This window comes from Podarcis erhardii, assembly GCF_964252035.2.
Source record: "Podarcis erhardii genome assembly, chromosome: 6".
Taxonomy (NCBI): domain Eukaryota; kingdom Metazoa; phylum Chordata; class Lepidosauria; order Squamata; family Lacertidae; genus Podarcis; species Podarcis erhardii.
The window spans coordinates 98,999,839-99,013,604 of NC_138510.1; the positions used below are offsets into that span (position 1 = coordinate 98,999,839).

A 13,766-nucleotide genomic window follows, 5' to 3' on the forward strand; every position below is an offset into this window, starting at 1 on the left:
AGTTCATGTGATGTATAATTTTGGTCACTGGAAGTGTGAAAGTAACACCATTCTTCTATTAGTTATATGAGAGACTATTTATTGTCACTAAATAAGGCACTGATACACACAGAGATAGAAAGAGATGTTGGGGGCAGAAAACTGGTTTTGTTTCTTCTGTGAAAAAGGCCTCCTTTTAGTTCTGAAATTTAAGTACTGAAATGTCATAGTATTCAAATGTGCTTCAGTGGATTTGTACGTGGCTTCATCTAGTAATTAAAAGTTCAAAGTCCAGGAGTATCACATGGTCTTCAAACAATCCAAGGCTTCATGTTTCTTTGTAATACGCCTATTTGATTGTAAGGTATGTAAATGAAGGAAGAAAGAAAAAAGTATGGTGTTTTGGTTAGGTTCTTTTGCCTGGATGCTTTAGTTTCATTTTACAAATTTTGGGTTTGGCTCTCCAAAGTGTGATGGTGTTCAAGTATCTGGATGGACAAATCTGTGTTAGGCCAGTCTCCCCCACTGCTCCAACTAGCCCCCCCCCCACCGGTCTTGCGATGCATTCCAGATTGGTCCCTTGATCTATGATCAAATCATGGAAGAGTGATTTTTTTATTCTGGACTGACATGACCTTCATCAACAACAACACCAGGCTGGAGGAAAATCTAGCATGATTTAAGAAGGATGTTGACACGCTGGAACATGTGCATAGTGGGGCAACCAAGGTGATCCAGGGTCTGAAAACCAGACCTTATTTGGAGTGGTTGAAGGGGCTGGGTATGTTTAGCTTGGACAAGAGACTGAGAGGAGATATGAGAGCCATCTTCAAATATCTGAAGGGCTGTCACATGGAAGACGGAGCAAGCTTGTTTTCTTCTGCTCTGGAGGGTAGGACTGAACCAATGGCTTCAAGTTACAAGAAAGGAGATTCTGACTAAACATCAGGAAGAACTTTCTGACAGTAGGAGCTGTTTGACAGTGGAACTGTCTCTCTCGGGAGGTTGTGGGCTCTCCTTCCTTGGAGGTTTTTAAGCAGAGCTTGGATGGCCATCTGTCATGTATGCTTCAGCTGAGATTCCTGCATTGCAGGGGGTTGGACTGGATGACCCTTGGGATCCCTTCCAACTCTACTATTCTATGATTCTACCCAAGTCTTGCTGGCTCTGGGACCAATTAGGGAGGGGGATAGACAAATGCCTGCCCCACCCCTCCTGTTAAGGTTACCATCTAGTAACATCTTGTGGAATAATTTTTTATTTATTTTTTTGCTTTTGCTGCCTGGGGATACAACAGGGTGCTTGCAGGGTGCTCACCACATGTTCTTGACCATTGATCCTCATGGCTTATAAGATCTAGCCAGGATGGAATGACTGTATGGATCCAGGGAGTTCAGTGTTCGAAACAGTCTTGTTCTAGGCACATTTTGCAACAGGGAATTTCATTAGCGCAAGCAGTTTCTGAGCTCTGGGCGCAGTACTGCACCTAAGATTTCAGATTAAAACTGCAGAAAGGAAGGAAAAGAGGACCTTTTTCTGCCTTCCTACCTCCAGCCACTCTCTGAAGAATGGAGAAGAGACCCTCTTCAGAATATTAGGGGGGTGGGCACGGGGGGGGGGTGATGGATGCTTCTCTGTGAGTGCCAGCAGCTGGGCGTTCCTTTGACATTACAGTTACAGATGCTTGTGGTGCTGAAGACAGAGGCTTGTCACTTTAACAGGCCTGCTCAGAAGTAAGTTCCATTGAGTTCAGTGGGATTTCTGCTAGGTAGATTGCTAACCTAGGACACACCAGCATTTTAGTGTTATTTTCATCCTGGTGGTCCTTGGATCATAGTTTGAGTACAGCTGGCCTTGCTTCATTCTGTACACAATATGCCTCTTTTTCCTCTACAGTATCAAGCAACAGTATCTGGAATTGTAAGTACAATAGTTTACTATTACTTAAGACTATAAATATTGGGATCCATATAAGCTAGTTTACATGATGAAAAATCAGTTTTGAATTTGGTAGTTTCCTAATTCATCTACAGCGTTTTTACTGGACTCCTTCATGCCTGTTTACAATAGGAATTGCAGAGCATAAACATGTTATTGTTGGGATGACTGGTTATTTGTTACATAATTTGTCCGTGTCCCACTTTCAGGCCAAATGTAACAACTTTGTTCTTGGAAGACTAAGGCATCATAAATCGTGCAGCACAAAGCTCTTTATTCTGGATTTTGTGAGAGAGTTTGCAAATTCCAATGTCTGTTTACAGCATGTGGTTGATATTCTCCCAGCATTTGTAACAATAGCTTTCATTTTATTTATTTTTATTTGATTTCATATTTGTATCCTGCTTTTCAAGCAGCAAAACTGAGCTCAAATCATAACAAGAGAACAAAAAACCCCACCAAAACATTTAAGTAAATATCAATATAATACCTAGAAACAAAAATACACCAGTAATACAAAAACAATAATAAAAAGCCCAGAAATGTTATCTGTAGATTTGGAGTGGGGCTACTATCAATATGTTGGGGCTACTATCAATATTGTATTCGATTGACCTCTAGTCCAACTGAGATAATAATAATAATAATAATAATAATAATAATAATAATAATAATAATAATTTTATTTATTTATTTATATCCCGCCCTCCTCAGCCGAAGCCGGGCTCAGAGCGGCTAACAACAGTAAAATGATACAACATTCTAAAATCATTTCATTATAAAATCAGTTCAAATCAGATTAATGGCAACCATTGGGCTAGAGTTCTGTGAGGATTGCCAAAGGAGGGGGTCAGGCTGTGCCCTGGCCAAAAGCCTGGTGGAACAGCTCTGTCTTGCAGGCCCTGCGGAAAGATGTCAAGTTCCGCAGAGCCCTAGTCTCTTGTGACAGAGTGTTCCACTAGATCGGAGCCGCGTCGCCATTAACGGAGAGCGCCGATTCCTTTCTGAAATCAACGATTGGCAACAACAATACCCGTGAGTAAGATCGCAAAAGTAAAACGGGACTTAAAAATTAGAAGATTTGGCTGAAAACGGGAAGGCAAAAATTAAGGAAGTCAGCCTCCCGGAACTGCATGATTAACGGAGCAATGAAAAGATTAAGCTGTGTTTAAATGGACTTTCCTTTTAACTCTTATTAAACCAGACATCGAAAGGATCTCCCCCCTGTTGTGCAGGAGAAGGGGGGGAGGAAACAGAATTAATTTAACCTGCAAAAGAAAGGGATAAGGAATAAAAAACCTCTGCTGCCGATACTTCTGGCCAGGCTGCCGGAGCAGCGATCGCCTGAAAAAAGGAACTGTCAAGTGAGCTGTCAAAGGACAGCGGCTACAAAATAAGACTTATTTTGAAACATACTCGGGACTTTGGTGGATTACAATTCTAACAGTAAAGTGCTACAAACTAAAGACTTTTAATGGGACTTTTGCCTTTGGACTTTCTGTTTCTTTGTTCTGGGTGCCTTTGGATGGTTACAATTTCCTCCTCTAGAGGGCTTTAGTTACATTACGGTGTATCCAGTGGGATTTTCCACTTGCAACTTTCCTGTGTGAATGACCTTGAGTTATGAGCAACCCGCCAGAAGAGATTTCAACAAGAAGTAAAACAAAGCAGGCTCAAAAACAAGCTCAAAAAAGAGGCTCCTTATCAGGAGCAGCAGCTGCACAAGAAAAAATAACAGCAGCATCAATGGAGTCAATGACACAGGCCCTGCTTAAAATAAATCAGTCACTAGAAGTACTCACTAAGCAATCTGCAGAACTTACCAAACAGTCTACAGAGAACTCTAAGAAACTGACGGAGTTGACAACAAGACTAGACCTGAATACAACAACAATTTCATCTAATACAGATTCTATAAACCGTTTGGTTCAAGAATCTACGGAAACAAGGAGAATAGCTGAGAGTGCTAGGTCCACTGCTGAAGAAACCAAAGGAAAGTTTGCGCCTATTGTAAAAAAAGTACATGAACATGATTCAGCATTAGCCCTACTAGAACTGGAAAGGAAAAGTAAGAATCTGAAATTAAGACTGGTTCCAGAAGAGGAAGAGGACAAGCTTGGGGAATTCCTCACAGATAAATTTCAAGACTTCTGGAATGATGAGCTAGATGGAGAGGAAGATGAATTTATGATAACTTCAGCCTTTCGGATTGGCAGGAAGCAAGGGAAGAAGCCAAGAGATTGTTTAATTACCTTAGGATCAAAGGAACAAAGAGACAAAATATTGAACCTACACTTCCAGAAGGCCTTGGTCATTAAAAATTCTCAGATTCAAATCTTCAAGGATATTCCTAAATATTTTTTGGAGGTTAGATCTCAATTTAAAGAACTAGTTGATCTACTTAAGAAGAATAATATCCCATTCAGGTGGGAATTTCCACAAGGGCTGTCCTTTAGCTTCAAAGGGAAGAAAATTAAAATAAAAACAAACCAGGATAAAGAGTTCTTTTTGGAAAGAAATCAAGAGGATCTTCAGAAAGGAACTGTCAGTGAGGAGGAAGTACCGGACATCTCAAATCTATCTTTTGGACTGAACCGAGCACCGACCGAGGAGGAACAACAACTTGGTGCAGTCGGTGGAAGATCTACCCAGTAACCAAAATGTCTCTGCAACTCTTTAGTTGGAACTGCAATGGTTTGAACCACCCTCGAAAAAGGGGCCAAGTATTTCATTTATTAAAGAAGGAACATCTAGATGTAATCTGTTTACAAGAAACCCACATTGCCAGGATACATAGAAAACTTTTAACAAACAAGAGATTAGGACAAGAATTTATATCATCAGATAGAGTCAAGAAAAGAGGAGTTGTGATTTATGTCAAGGAAAAATTTGAACCAAAATTGATCTTTAAGGATGACCAAGGAAGATACCTGGCAGTGGAAATCCAAATTCATGGAGAAAAAATATTGATTGTTGGAGTTTATGCACCAAATGAGGGGAAGGCTGAATTCTTCAAGAAGTTGCATGAGACTTTAATGGACTTTTTGGACTTTAAAATTATAATGATGGGTGACATGAATGGAGTCGTCTCTACAAATATGGATAAGGCCCAAAGACAAACAATATCTAATGATGGAAGACTACCAAAGACTTTTTTTGACCTGACTGACACTATGGATCTGATTGATATTTGGAGAACTAGGAACCCTCTGGAAAGGGAGGGGACCTTCTTCTCTGAAGCAAAAATGACATGGACTAGAATCGATCAAATATGGATTTCTAGTAATCTGGCATCAAAGGTTAAAAAAACAGAAATCTGCCCAAAGACCTGCTCTGACCACAATGCTGTCAAGATGGAAATGAAACTGACAACAGCTGGAACCTTTAGATGGAGAATGAATGACACCCTCTTTGGAGATGAGGAAATTTGCAAAAAGGCCCAAAAAACACTTAAAGACTACTTCGAGATCAATTTAAGATCAGACACAGAAAAAAGAATCATTTGGGACGCAAGTAAAGCCGTGATGCGTGGCTTCCTAATACAACAGAATTCAATAAAGAGGAAAAAACAGAATGAGAAGAAAGAGAAAATTTGGAATCTAATAAAAGAAGGGGAGAAGAAACTGAGATCTAAGCCTAAATCCCAGGAGATATTAAGAGAAATAAAATTCTATCAAACACAATATATGGAATTGATGAACCAGGAAATAGAATGGAAAATTAAACAAATGAGACAAAAGACTTTTGAGTCTGCAGATAAATGTGGGAAGCTACTGTCTTGGCAACTGAAAAAGAGACAAAAACTGAATACAGTGACATCACTCGAAGTAGATGGGAAGTCTATTAATAAACCAAATGAGATAAGTAATTGTTTTCAAAGTTTCTTTAAGAAATTATACAAACAAGGGCCAAAAAATGAACAGGAGATAGAAGAATTTATTGGAAAATACGGACTATCAAAAATCTCTGAAAACAACAGAAGGAGTTTAAATGAGAAAATTACAGATCAAGAAATAGAGAGTGCCATCCAGGATATGAAGCTGGGAAAATCACCAGGACCAGATGGACTAACTGCGAGATATTATAAAGTATTGAAGGATTGGTTAATACAACCACTGAAAGAAGTTTGCAATCAAATTTTGGAGGGGAAAAAGGCTCCCGAATCGTGGAAGGAAGCATTCATCTCACTTATACCAAAGACAGAAACTGAGAAACATCAAGTTAAGAATTACCGCCCTATATCACTTTTGAATGTGGATTATAAAATTTTTGCAGACATTCTAGCAAAAAGATTCAAAAAAGTTTTGTTAGAGGAGATTCACAGGGACCAAACAGGCTTTCTACCAGGCAGGCAATTGTCAGACAATGTGAGGAATATTATAGATATTCTAGAACTTTTGGAAACTGATATAAATAGAAAAGCTGTTTTGATTTTTGTGGATGCAGAGAAAGCCTTTGACAATATTTGTTGGAGCTTTATGAAGAGGAATCTCCAAGGAATGGGGGTAGGCAAGAACTTTGAAAATGGTATAAGTGCAATTTATTCTGAGCAAAAGGCCAAACTTATTGTAAATGGTATGGTTATGGATGAAATTCCAATAGAGAAAGGGACACGACAGGGATGCCCAATTTCCCCTCTATTGTTTATATCGGTACTGGAGGTTTTCCTTAATATGATTAGAAGAGACCAGCTGGTTAAAGGTATACAGGTCGGAACTAAACATTATAAGCTAAGAGCATTTGCAGATGACTTAGTTTTGACATTACAACAGCCAGAAACTAGTACAAAAAGAGTTCTGGAACTTATTGAAATATTTGGTCAGGTAGCAGGTTTTAAATTGAATAAACACAAGACAAAGGTGTTGGAAAAAAATCTTACGGTGGGGGAAAAAGATAGTTTTCAAAGAGAAACTGGTTTGGAAATTACTAAAAAGGTAAAATATCTGGGGGTGAATTTAACATCTAAGAATGTGAACCTATTTAAAGATAACTATGAGAAATGCTGGGCTGAAGTGAAGAAAGATTTCGATATATGGTCAAGATTGAGACTTTCCTTGTTAGGCCGAATTGCTGTAATTAAGATGAATGTATTGCCGAGATTGTTGTTTTTGTTCCAGACATTGCAAATTTTAGATAAGATGGACTGTTTCAAGAAGTGGCAGAAAGATATATCTAAATTTGTCTGGCAGGGCAAAAAACCCAGAATTAAATTTAAGATTTTGACTGATGCAAAGGATAGAGGGGGCTTTGCCCTGCCGGACTTAAAACTTTATTATGAAGCAGCAGCTTTTTGCTGGCTGAAACCATGGCTACTTCTTGAGAATACAGACATTCTGGACTTGGAAGGTTATGATAATAGTTTTGGTTGGCATGCATATTTATGGTATGACAAGGTAAAGGTACATAGAAATTTTAAAAATCATATTATTAGGAAAGCATTGTATAATGTATGGAATCGATATAAAGATTTGTTTGAAAGTAAAACCCCCAGGTGGCTGTCACCAATGGAAGCTAAGGCGGTAAAAAGATTGAACATGGATACAGACTGGCCAAAATATTGTGAAATTATAGAATATGATGGTGAAAAGTTGAAACTACAGAGTTTTGAGAAATTGAAACCTAAAGTCCGAGATTGGTTACATTACTACCAGATTAATGAAACTTTTAAGCAGGACAGAAAACTAGGATTTCAGAAGGAGAGGTCAAAGTTAGAAACAGAATTGCTAGAACCCAATACTAAGAATTTGTCTAGAATGTATAATCTGCTGCTAAAATGGAATACACAAGATGAAACGGTTAAATTAGCCATGATTAAGTGGGCACAAGATATTGGTCATGATATTATGTTTGCTGACTGGGAGCAGTTATGGACCACAGGTATTAAATTTACGGCATGTAGTGCCCTGAAAGAGAACATAATGAAAATGATCTATAGGTGGTACATGACCCCAGTCAAGCTTGCAAAGATATATCATTTGCCCAATAACAATTGCTGGAAGTGTAATGAATGTGAAGGAACCTTTTATCACCTTTGGTGGACCTGCCCAAAGATTAAGGCCTACTGGGAAATGATCTATAATGAAATTAAGAAAATCCTTAAGTGGACATTTGTAAAGAAACCGGAGGCTTTTCTCCTGGGCATGGTCGGCCAATTGGTACCAAAGAAAGATAGGACCTTTTTTATGTACGCAACAACAGCAGCAAGAATCCTTTTGGCGAAGTATTGGAAGACTAAAGAATTACCTACTCTGGAAGAATGGCAGACCAAGGTGACTGAATTTATGGGACTGGCAGAGATGACCGGCAGAATCCGTGACCAGAGGAAAGAGACAGTGGAGGAGGACTGGAAAAAATTTAAAATCTATCTTAAAAATTGTTGTAAAATTTCAGAATGTTAAGATGTCAGGGGATTGGACACAAAGAATTACAGCTATAAATCGAAATTTATAAAGCAGAAACTCTTTTTAAAGAGAATTAAATATAAAAATGGGATGAAGAATTGCTAAAAATTTTGAAATTTGGATGCAGTGAAGGGGAGGTTTGGGGAAGTCGCATTATGTTTGTTTGTTTTTTGTTTATGTTGTAAAATCAATAAAAATTATTATAAAAAAAAAAAAAAAAAAAAAAAACAGATTAATGGCAACCATTGGGCTAGAGTTCTGTGAGGATTGCCAAAGGAGGGGGTCAGGCTGTGCCCTGGCCAAAAGCCTGGTGGAACAGCTCTGTCTTGCAGGCCCTGCGGAAAGATGTCAAGTTCCGCACAGCCCTAGTCTCTTGTGACAGAGTGTTCCACCAGATCGGAGCCACAGCCAAAAAAGCCCTGGCTCTGGTTGAGCCAGCCTAACCTTTCTGTGGCCTGGGATCTCCAAGATGTTTTTGTTTGAAGACCGTAAGGTGCTCCGTGGGACATACCAGGAGAGGCGGTCCCGTAGGTACAAGGGTCCTAGGCTGTATAGGGCTTTAGAGGTTAAAACCAGCACCTTAAACCTGATCCTGTACGCCACTGGGAGCCAGTGCAGCTGGTATAGCACCGCGTGAATGTGATCCCGCAGTGAAGACCCCGTAAGGTGTCTCGCCGTGACATTCTGCACCCACTGGAGTTTCTGGGTCAGTCTCAAGGGCAGCCCTACGTAGAGCGAGTTACAATAATCCAGTCTGGACTTTAATGCAGGTCAAAACTGCCCTTGTTGCAGTTTCCAAATACTTCAAAGGAAACTTCATGTGGAAGTGATTTGGACAGGCATATAATGGTTTATTAAACTGAAATATGATTGAGCCTTTTGCTCACGTTACCTTTCTCCAAGCCAACAAACAAGCCAGGAAGTCTTAAGTTAACTATTGTTCCCTATTTTATCTGAACTGAGAAACTGGTTAACAGCTTTGGAACAAGACATGCTATTCAGCCAAACTGTGGCTTCATATCCTGCTTTGTTCTGAAGTATTTAACTTGTAGGTTCCTCATTTGGATGAAATGGGAAGCCAGAATTAATAAAAAATTCCTGGCCTGTTTGCTCGATTTGCAAATGAAGTAAGGACTGTTTAAACAGCTACAAGTCATATTCTTATCCAGGCCGTAGAATGTACCGTATTTTTCATCCCATAGGATGCTCCGTCCCATAGGACGCACCTAGTTTTTTCGGGGGGAAATAAAGGAAATTTTTTCCCCTTTATTTCCCCCCCCCAAAGCAGGTCGGGGAAACCGAGCCAGGTCGAGGAACAGTGGGATGGCGGCACTGCGCCTCCCTGCTGCCCCCGAGCTTGTGGGGCTGGCCAATGTCTGCCCGGCGCGCTGGGTGCTCTGCTTCAGGGCGCCCCGCCAGCTGGGCGGCAGGCTGCTATCTGCAGCGTGGGAAGCCCTGCGGGGAACTCCTGCAGGGCTCCCCATGCTGCGGATGTCTGCCCGGCGCGAGGGGCGCTCTGCTTCAGGGCGCCCTTCGCGCCGGGTGGCAGGCTGCTATCCGCAGCGTGGGGTTCCTCGCAGGGCTGCCTAGGCTGCGGATGTGTTCCCGAAGCGGCGGGCGCTCTGCTTTCAGGGCGCCCGACGCTCCAGGAAGCAGGCTACTATCCGCAGCCTAGACAGCCCTGCAGGAACTCCCGCAGGGCTGCCTAGGCTGTGGATGTCTTCCTGAAGCCTGGAGAGCTAGAGGGGTTGGTGCTCACTGACCCCTCTCGCTCTCCAAGCTTCAGCGAAAGCCTGCATTTGCCCCATAGGATGCACCCAGATTTCCCCTTCATTTTTGGAGAGGAAAATGCGTCCTATAGGGCAAAAAATACGGTATTTCTGGGGCTACTAGATTGCCCTTGTCCAGAGGGAGGACTAGGATTAAGCAGGAGCAGTTTGGCTTTGCGGGTGGAGCCACAGCAATAGCCTCCCTGCAGTGGATTAAATTAAGATCAATAAAACTAAGACTTACAATCTAAAAGACATGGTGCAAAAGCAAAAAAGGATGAGGGGGGAAGAGGCAAACAAACAAACAAACCCAGGCACCAGTTCATAGCCATTTTATAATGGCTTTTTGGAATGGAAACAGTTTAGGGAGAGGAGGAGCCCAATAGAAATGGCCCTTCAGCAGAGTAGAAAGTGCCTTTCCTCTCCTCCTGCTGTTGTGAGAATGGAGAGAGAAGCCCCAGTGGAGTGACGCTGCTTCCTTGCTTCTCTTGGCTTCATACTGAGCCCAGCAGCATGGAGCCCTGGCCAGGCATCTGCTCTCCTCCCTTCTGTATGGCTTCTACTTCTCCTTTTCTGCCTTCCTCATTTTCTCTCTCGACAAGCTCTTTAAATGACCTGGTTTCCTTGCCTCTGTCTCTGTCTGTCAACCAGTTGGGTAGGTGCATACCCAGAGGCAACTGACTGTTTGTCCTTACCTGGTCCACCTGCAGCAGAACCAGGAAGAGGAAACATTCAGCTAGAAATGGAGATGTGGGATTTATTCAGCTTACATTTGACTGTGAACCTACCTAATTCATACCTGTCAAACCAGTATGCAGCTGCCTTTCTAGATCCTCACTTCTCCAAAATTTGGAGTGCAGTTCTCTAGCCAAAAAAGAAAAAGAAAAAGAAAGAAAGCATATGTAAAAGCATGCATGCAGGGAAAGCGCACATGTTAAAATACTTCTCTTTGTGAAGAGAGTACAAAAATGCATTACATCAGGGAGAAACTTGCAGAAATATGTATATTAGGTGAAATGCACACGAAACTGCTTTCACATTTTCATGCACTTTTTAGAAATAAATCAAAAACTGATGTGGAGCTGACTTTAAGACTGGAATAATAATTTCCATGTTGGATTGCTGAAATGCTCTCTGTGTGGGGATGCCTCTGAAAATCGTTTGGAAGCTTGAGTTGGACCAGAGTGTGACTGACAGAATGCTAACTCAGTCTGACAGGTTGAAATGTATAATTGCAGTATTATACCATCTGCAATGTTTGTTAGCTCATTTCCAGGCTTAACTGAAAGTGTTAAAACCCTAGATGGCCTGGATCAGAGTATCTCAACAATCATCTGTATCCATATGGATTTGATTGATGGATATCATTTCTGAAAGCCATGGTCTTTGTCATTCACATAAGGGACAATATTTTATTTTTCTGTGGTGGCACTAGGACAGTTGAATGCCCTACTCATCCCTACTACTGCTCACCTTTTGGCGAGCAGGTGAGTGCTTTCTTTTCCAGCAGGTTTTTCTGAAAATATGCTTTTTGTCTGCTTTGCTCTTTGAATTGTTTCTTGATGTTATCATGTTTCATTTATTATTCGTGTTTTAATAACTTGTTTTAGATATTTTTATTTGTCAGTGTTTATAATTTTAAATTCCTATTCCTTTCTTTAAAAAAAAAAATCTCAAGGACTTATTTAAAAACCAGAAGGGTATAAAATCGAACCATTCCATCACCACCCAAAAAATCCACAAAACCCTGGCACATGAACTAGGATCTCTTCATGCAAGTTCTCTAAATGTCATAAAGCTGGATTTATACGAAGAACAGAATTTTATGCTGTCTCTTTCTTGCTCTGTGTGGCATAGATTTCTTCCCTTGAGTCTCCAAGAACAGATCAGTAACCTGTGTCTGATTTCATCCTTGGCTATTTGCTGGTAGAACCCAATGTCAAATGCTTCAGTTATCCTTGATAAATCTCTGGTCTGTACAGGGCTCTACCTGGTCAGATGATGCCCCCAGGGCAAGAGGATCCCCAGTCCTTCCCCTCTTCCTCCTAGCTAAGGTACTGCGGATGTGAGTCTTAAGTGTTGCTAGCTTGCTGATCCTGCTTGCTGCAGCCCTGGCTTTGAATGCAGTCAGATGAAATCGAGGAAATGGAGACCTTCCCTGTGGTTCTCTCTGTGAGTAGCTTGATTCCATTTTCTGTGTGTTTATATAACTATATAGAGATAACATTCTTGTTGCAATAATCTACCAAATATGCAGTTTTAATTCCTTCCAGGCTGTTATAGTGTGGAGAGACATGGCTCCGTTTTCAATGCAGTGCATTCTGATGATTATTTTAAAAGATGCATAGTTTTTGTTTTGTTGCATGCACAGACCAATATGCTAAGCTGCATAAAGAGGATGGATGGGTAGAGACACAAAGGATATGCTGCAGAGCCGTGGGTTCCTGACAGCTCAGGAGATAAGGAAAGGAAAAGCATAATTAGATAGCTGGATGCTTTCCGTAGTTCGTGTCTGCAGGGAATACATCTTAATCCTTTTGTGTGCCAATGTGTGCTTGCATCACACGGGGTGGACAGGCATGTATTTGTTTCATTCAGGGTGCATCAAAGTTCACTCTGCTCTGAGGGATCCTACCCAGTTGGCTTATATTTTCTCATGAGGACCTTGATATTCTCCGCATCACAGATATGTCAGGCTGTCAAGTGCTTGGTTTGGTGCTGAAATTCTTTCTTAACAACAACAACAAATAGGCAGTCATCTAAATTTTACTCAGAGTAGACCCAGTGAAATTATTTACCATGACTGATACCACCCAATAATAATGCATTCCCTGTTCACACCAATTGCACTTGCTTTGCTGCTTCAGGATGTTTGGGCTCCTCCCCAGAGCTGGTCTTGCAGCAGAATGCTGGGAAGGGGCATGAAGTTCTTAGTTTACCTCCTCAAGAGATGCCACCTTCCCATGAAATTTCAAACCAAAACCTCCCCAGTCTGTTGGAGTTCAGATTGGACAAATAGAGTGCCTGGAATAGGAGACTTCTGCAGTTCATATATGAGTACTATTATTTCCTAATTATGTTTTATTAACTTTCCTTTAAGATTAAACTGGCTATGAAACACATTATATGCTCCTCAACATATTCTTCACAGCACTGCATTTTGTTTTGTTTTGTTTTTTGCTTGTGCAGCTGTCAAACCCTTCTAACCAGGGCTAGGAAATTAGAAAGGCTGGCTCACTTATTATTTATTTAATTATTTATTAAATTTATGTACCACCCTTCGTCTAAGGATCATAATTCGAGGTTTGATGGCAGATTGAGTCCTCGTAGGAATGGTCTTGCATTGAGTTGTTGCTCTCACTTGCCACTGTCAGCGGCACTTCTGGCTGTTTCAGCCTTAGATCCAAGTGCGTAGTAAGGGTTTGCTTGGGTTTAGATGCTGGCAAACCACATAATTACTCTAAACCCCCTTTGTAGAAGACACCGCTCCTACCTGCTGAGCAAGCAAGAGTTGCTTAGCTAGCACACATGGTTCCCCAAATGCAAGGGGAGGATGAGACATGCTTTGGCAATGGATTGAGTGCTGTGTATACCCATTTATTTTCTTGGGATGCTTAGTGGGGAGGGTTGAAAGATGCTCAGGAGCCTTCTCCCTCCCACTTACCTGTGTAGGGTGACT

At 41.1% G+C, this 13,766-nt stretch overlaps 1 protein-coding gene across 1 annotated transcript in view; it reads left to right on the top strand.

Moving 5' to 3' along the window:
- The first annotated feature begins 12,052 nt into the window (after window positions 1-12,052).
- The window catches only part of RGL1 (ral guanine nucleotide dissociation stimulator like 1), a 142,635-nt gene continuing 140,921 nt past the window's right edge, over window positions 12,053-13,766 (top strand). The window contains exon 1 of the mRNA XM_081867314.1: window positions 12,053-12,259. The gene's annotated coding sequence lies outside the window, so the exon portion shown is untranslated. The remainder of the gene's footprint in view (window positions 12,260-13,766) is intronic.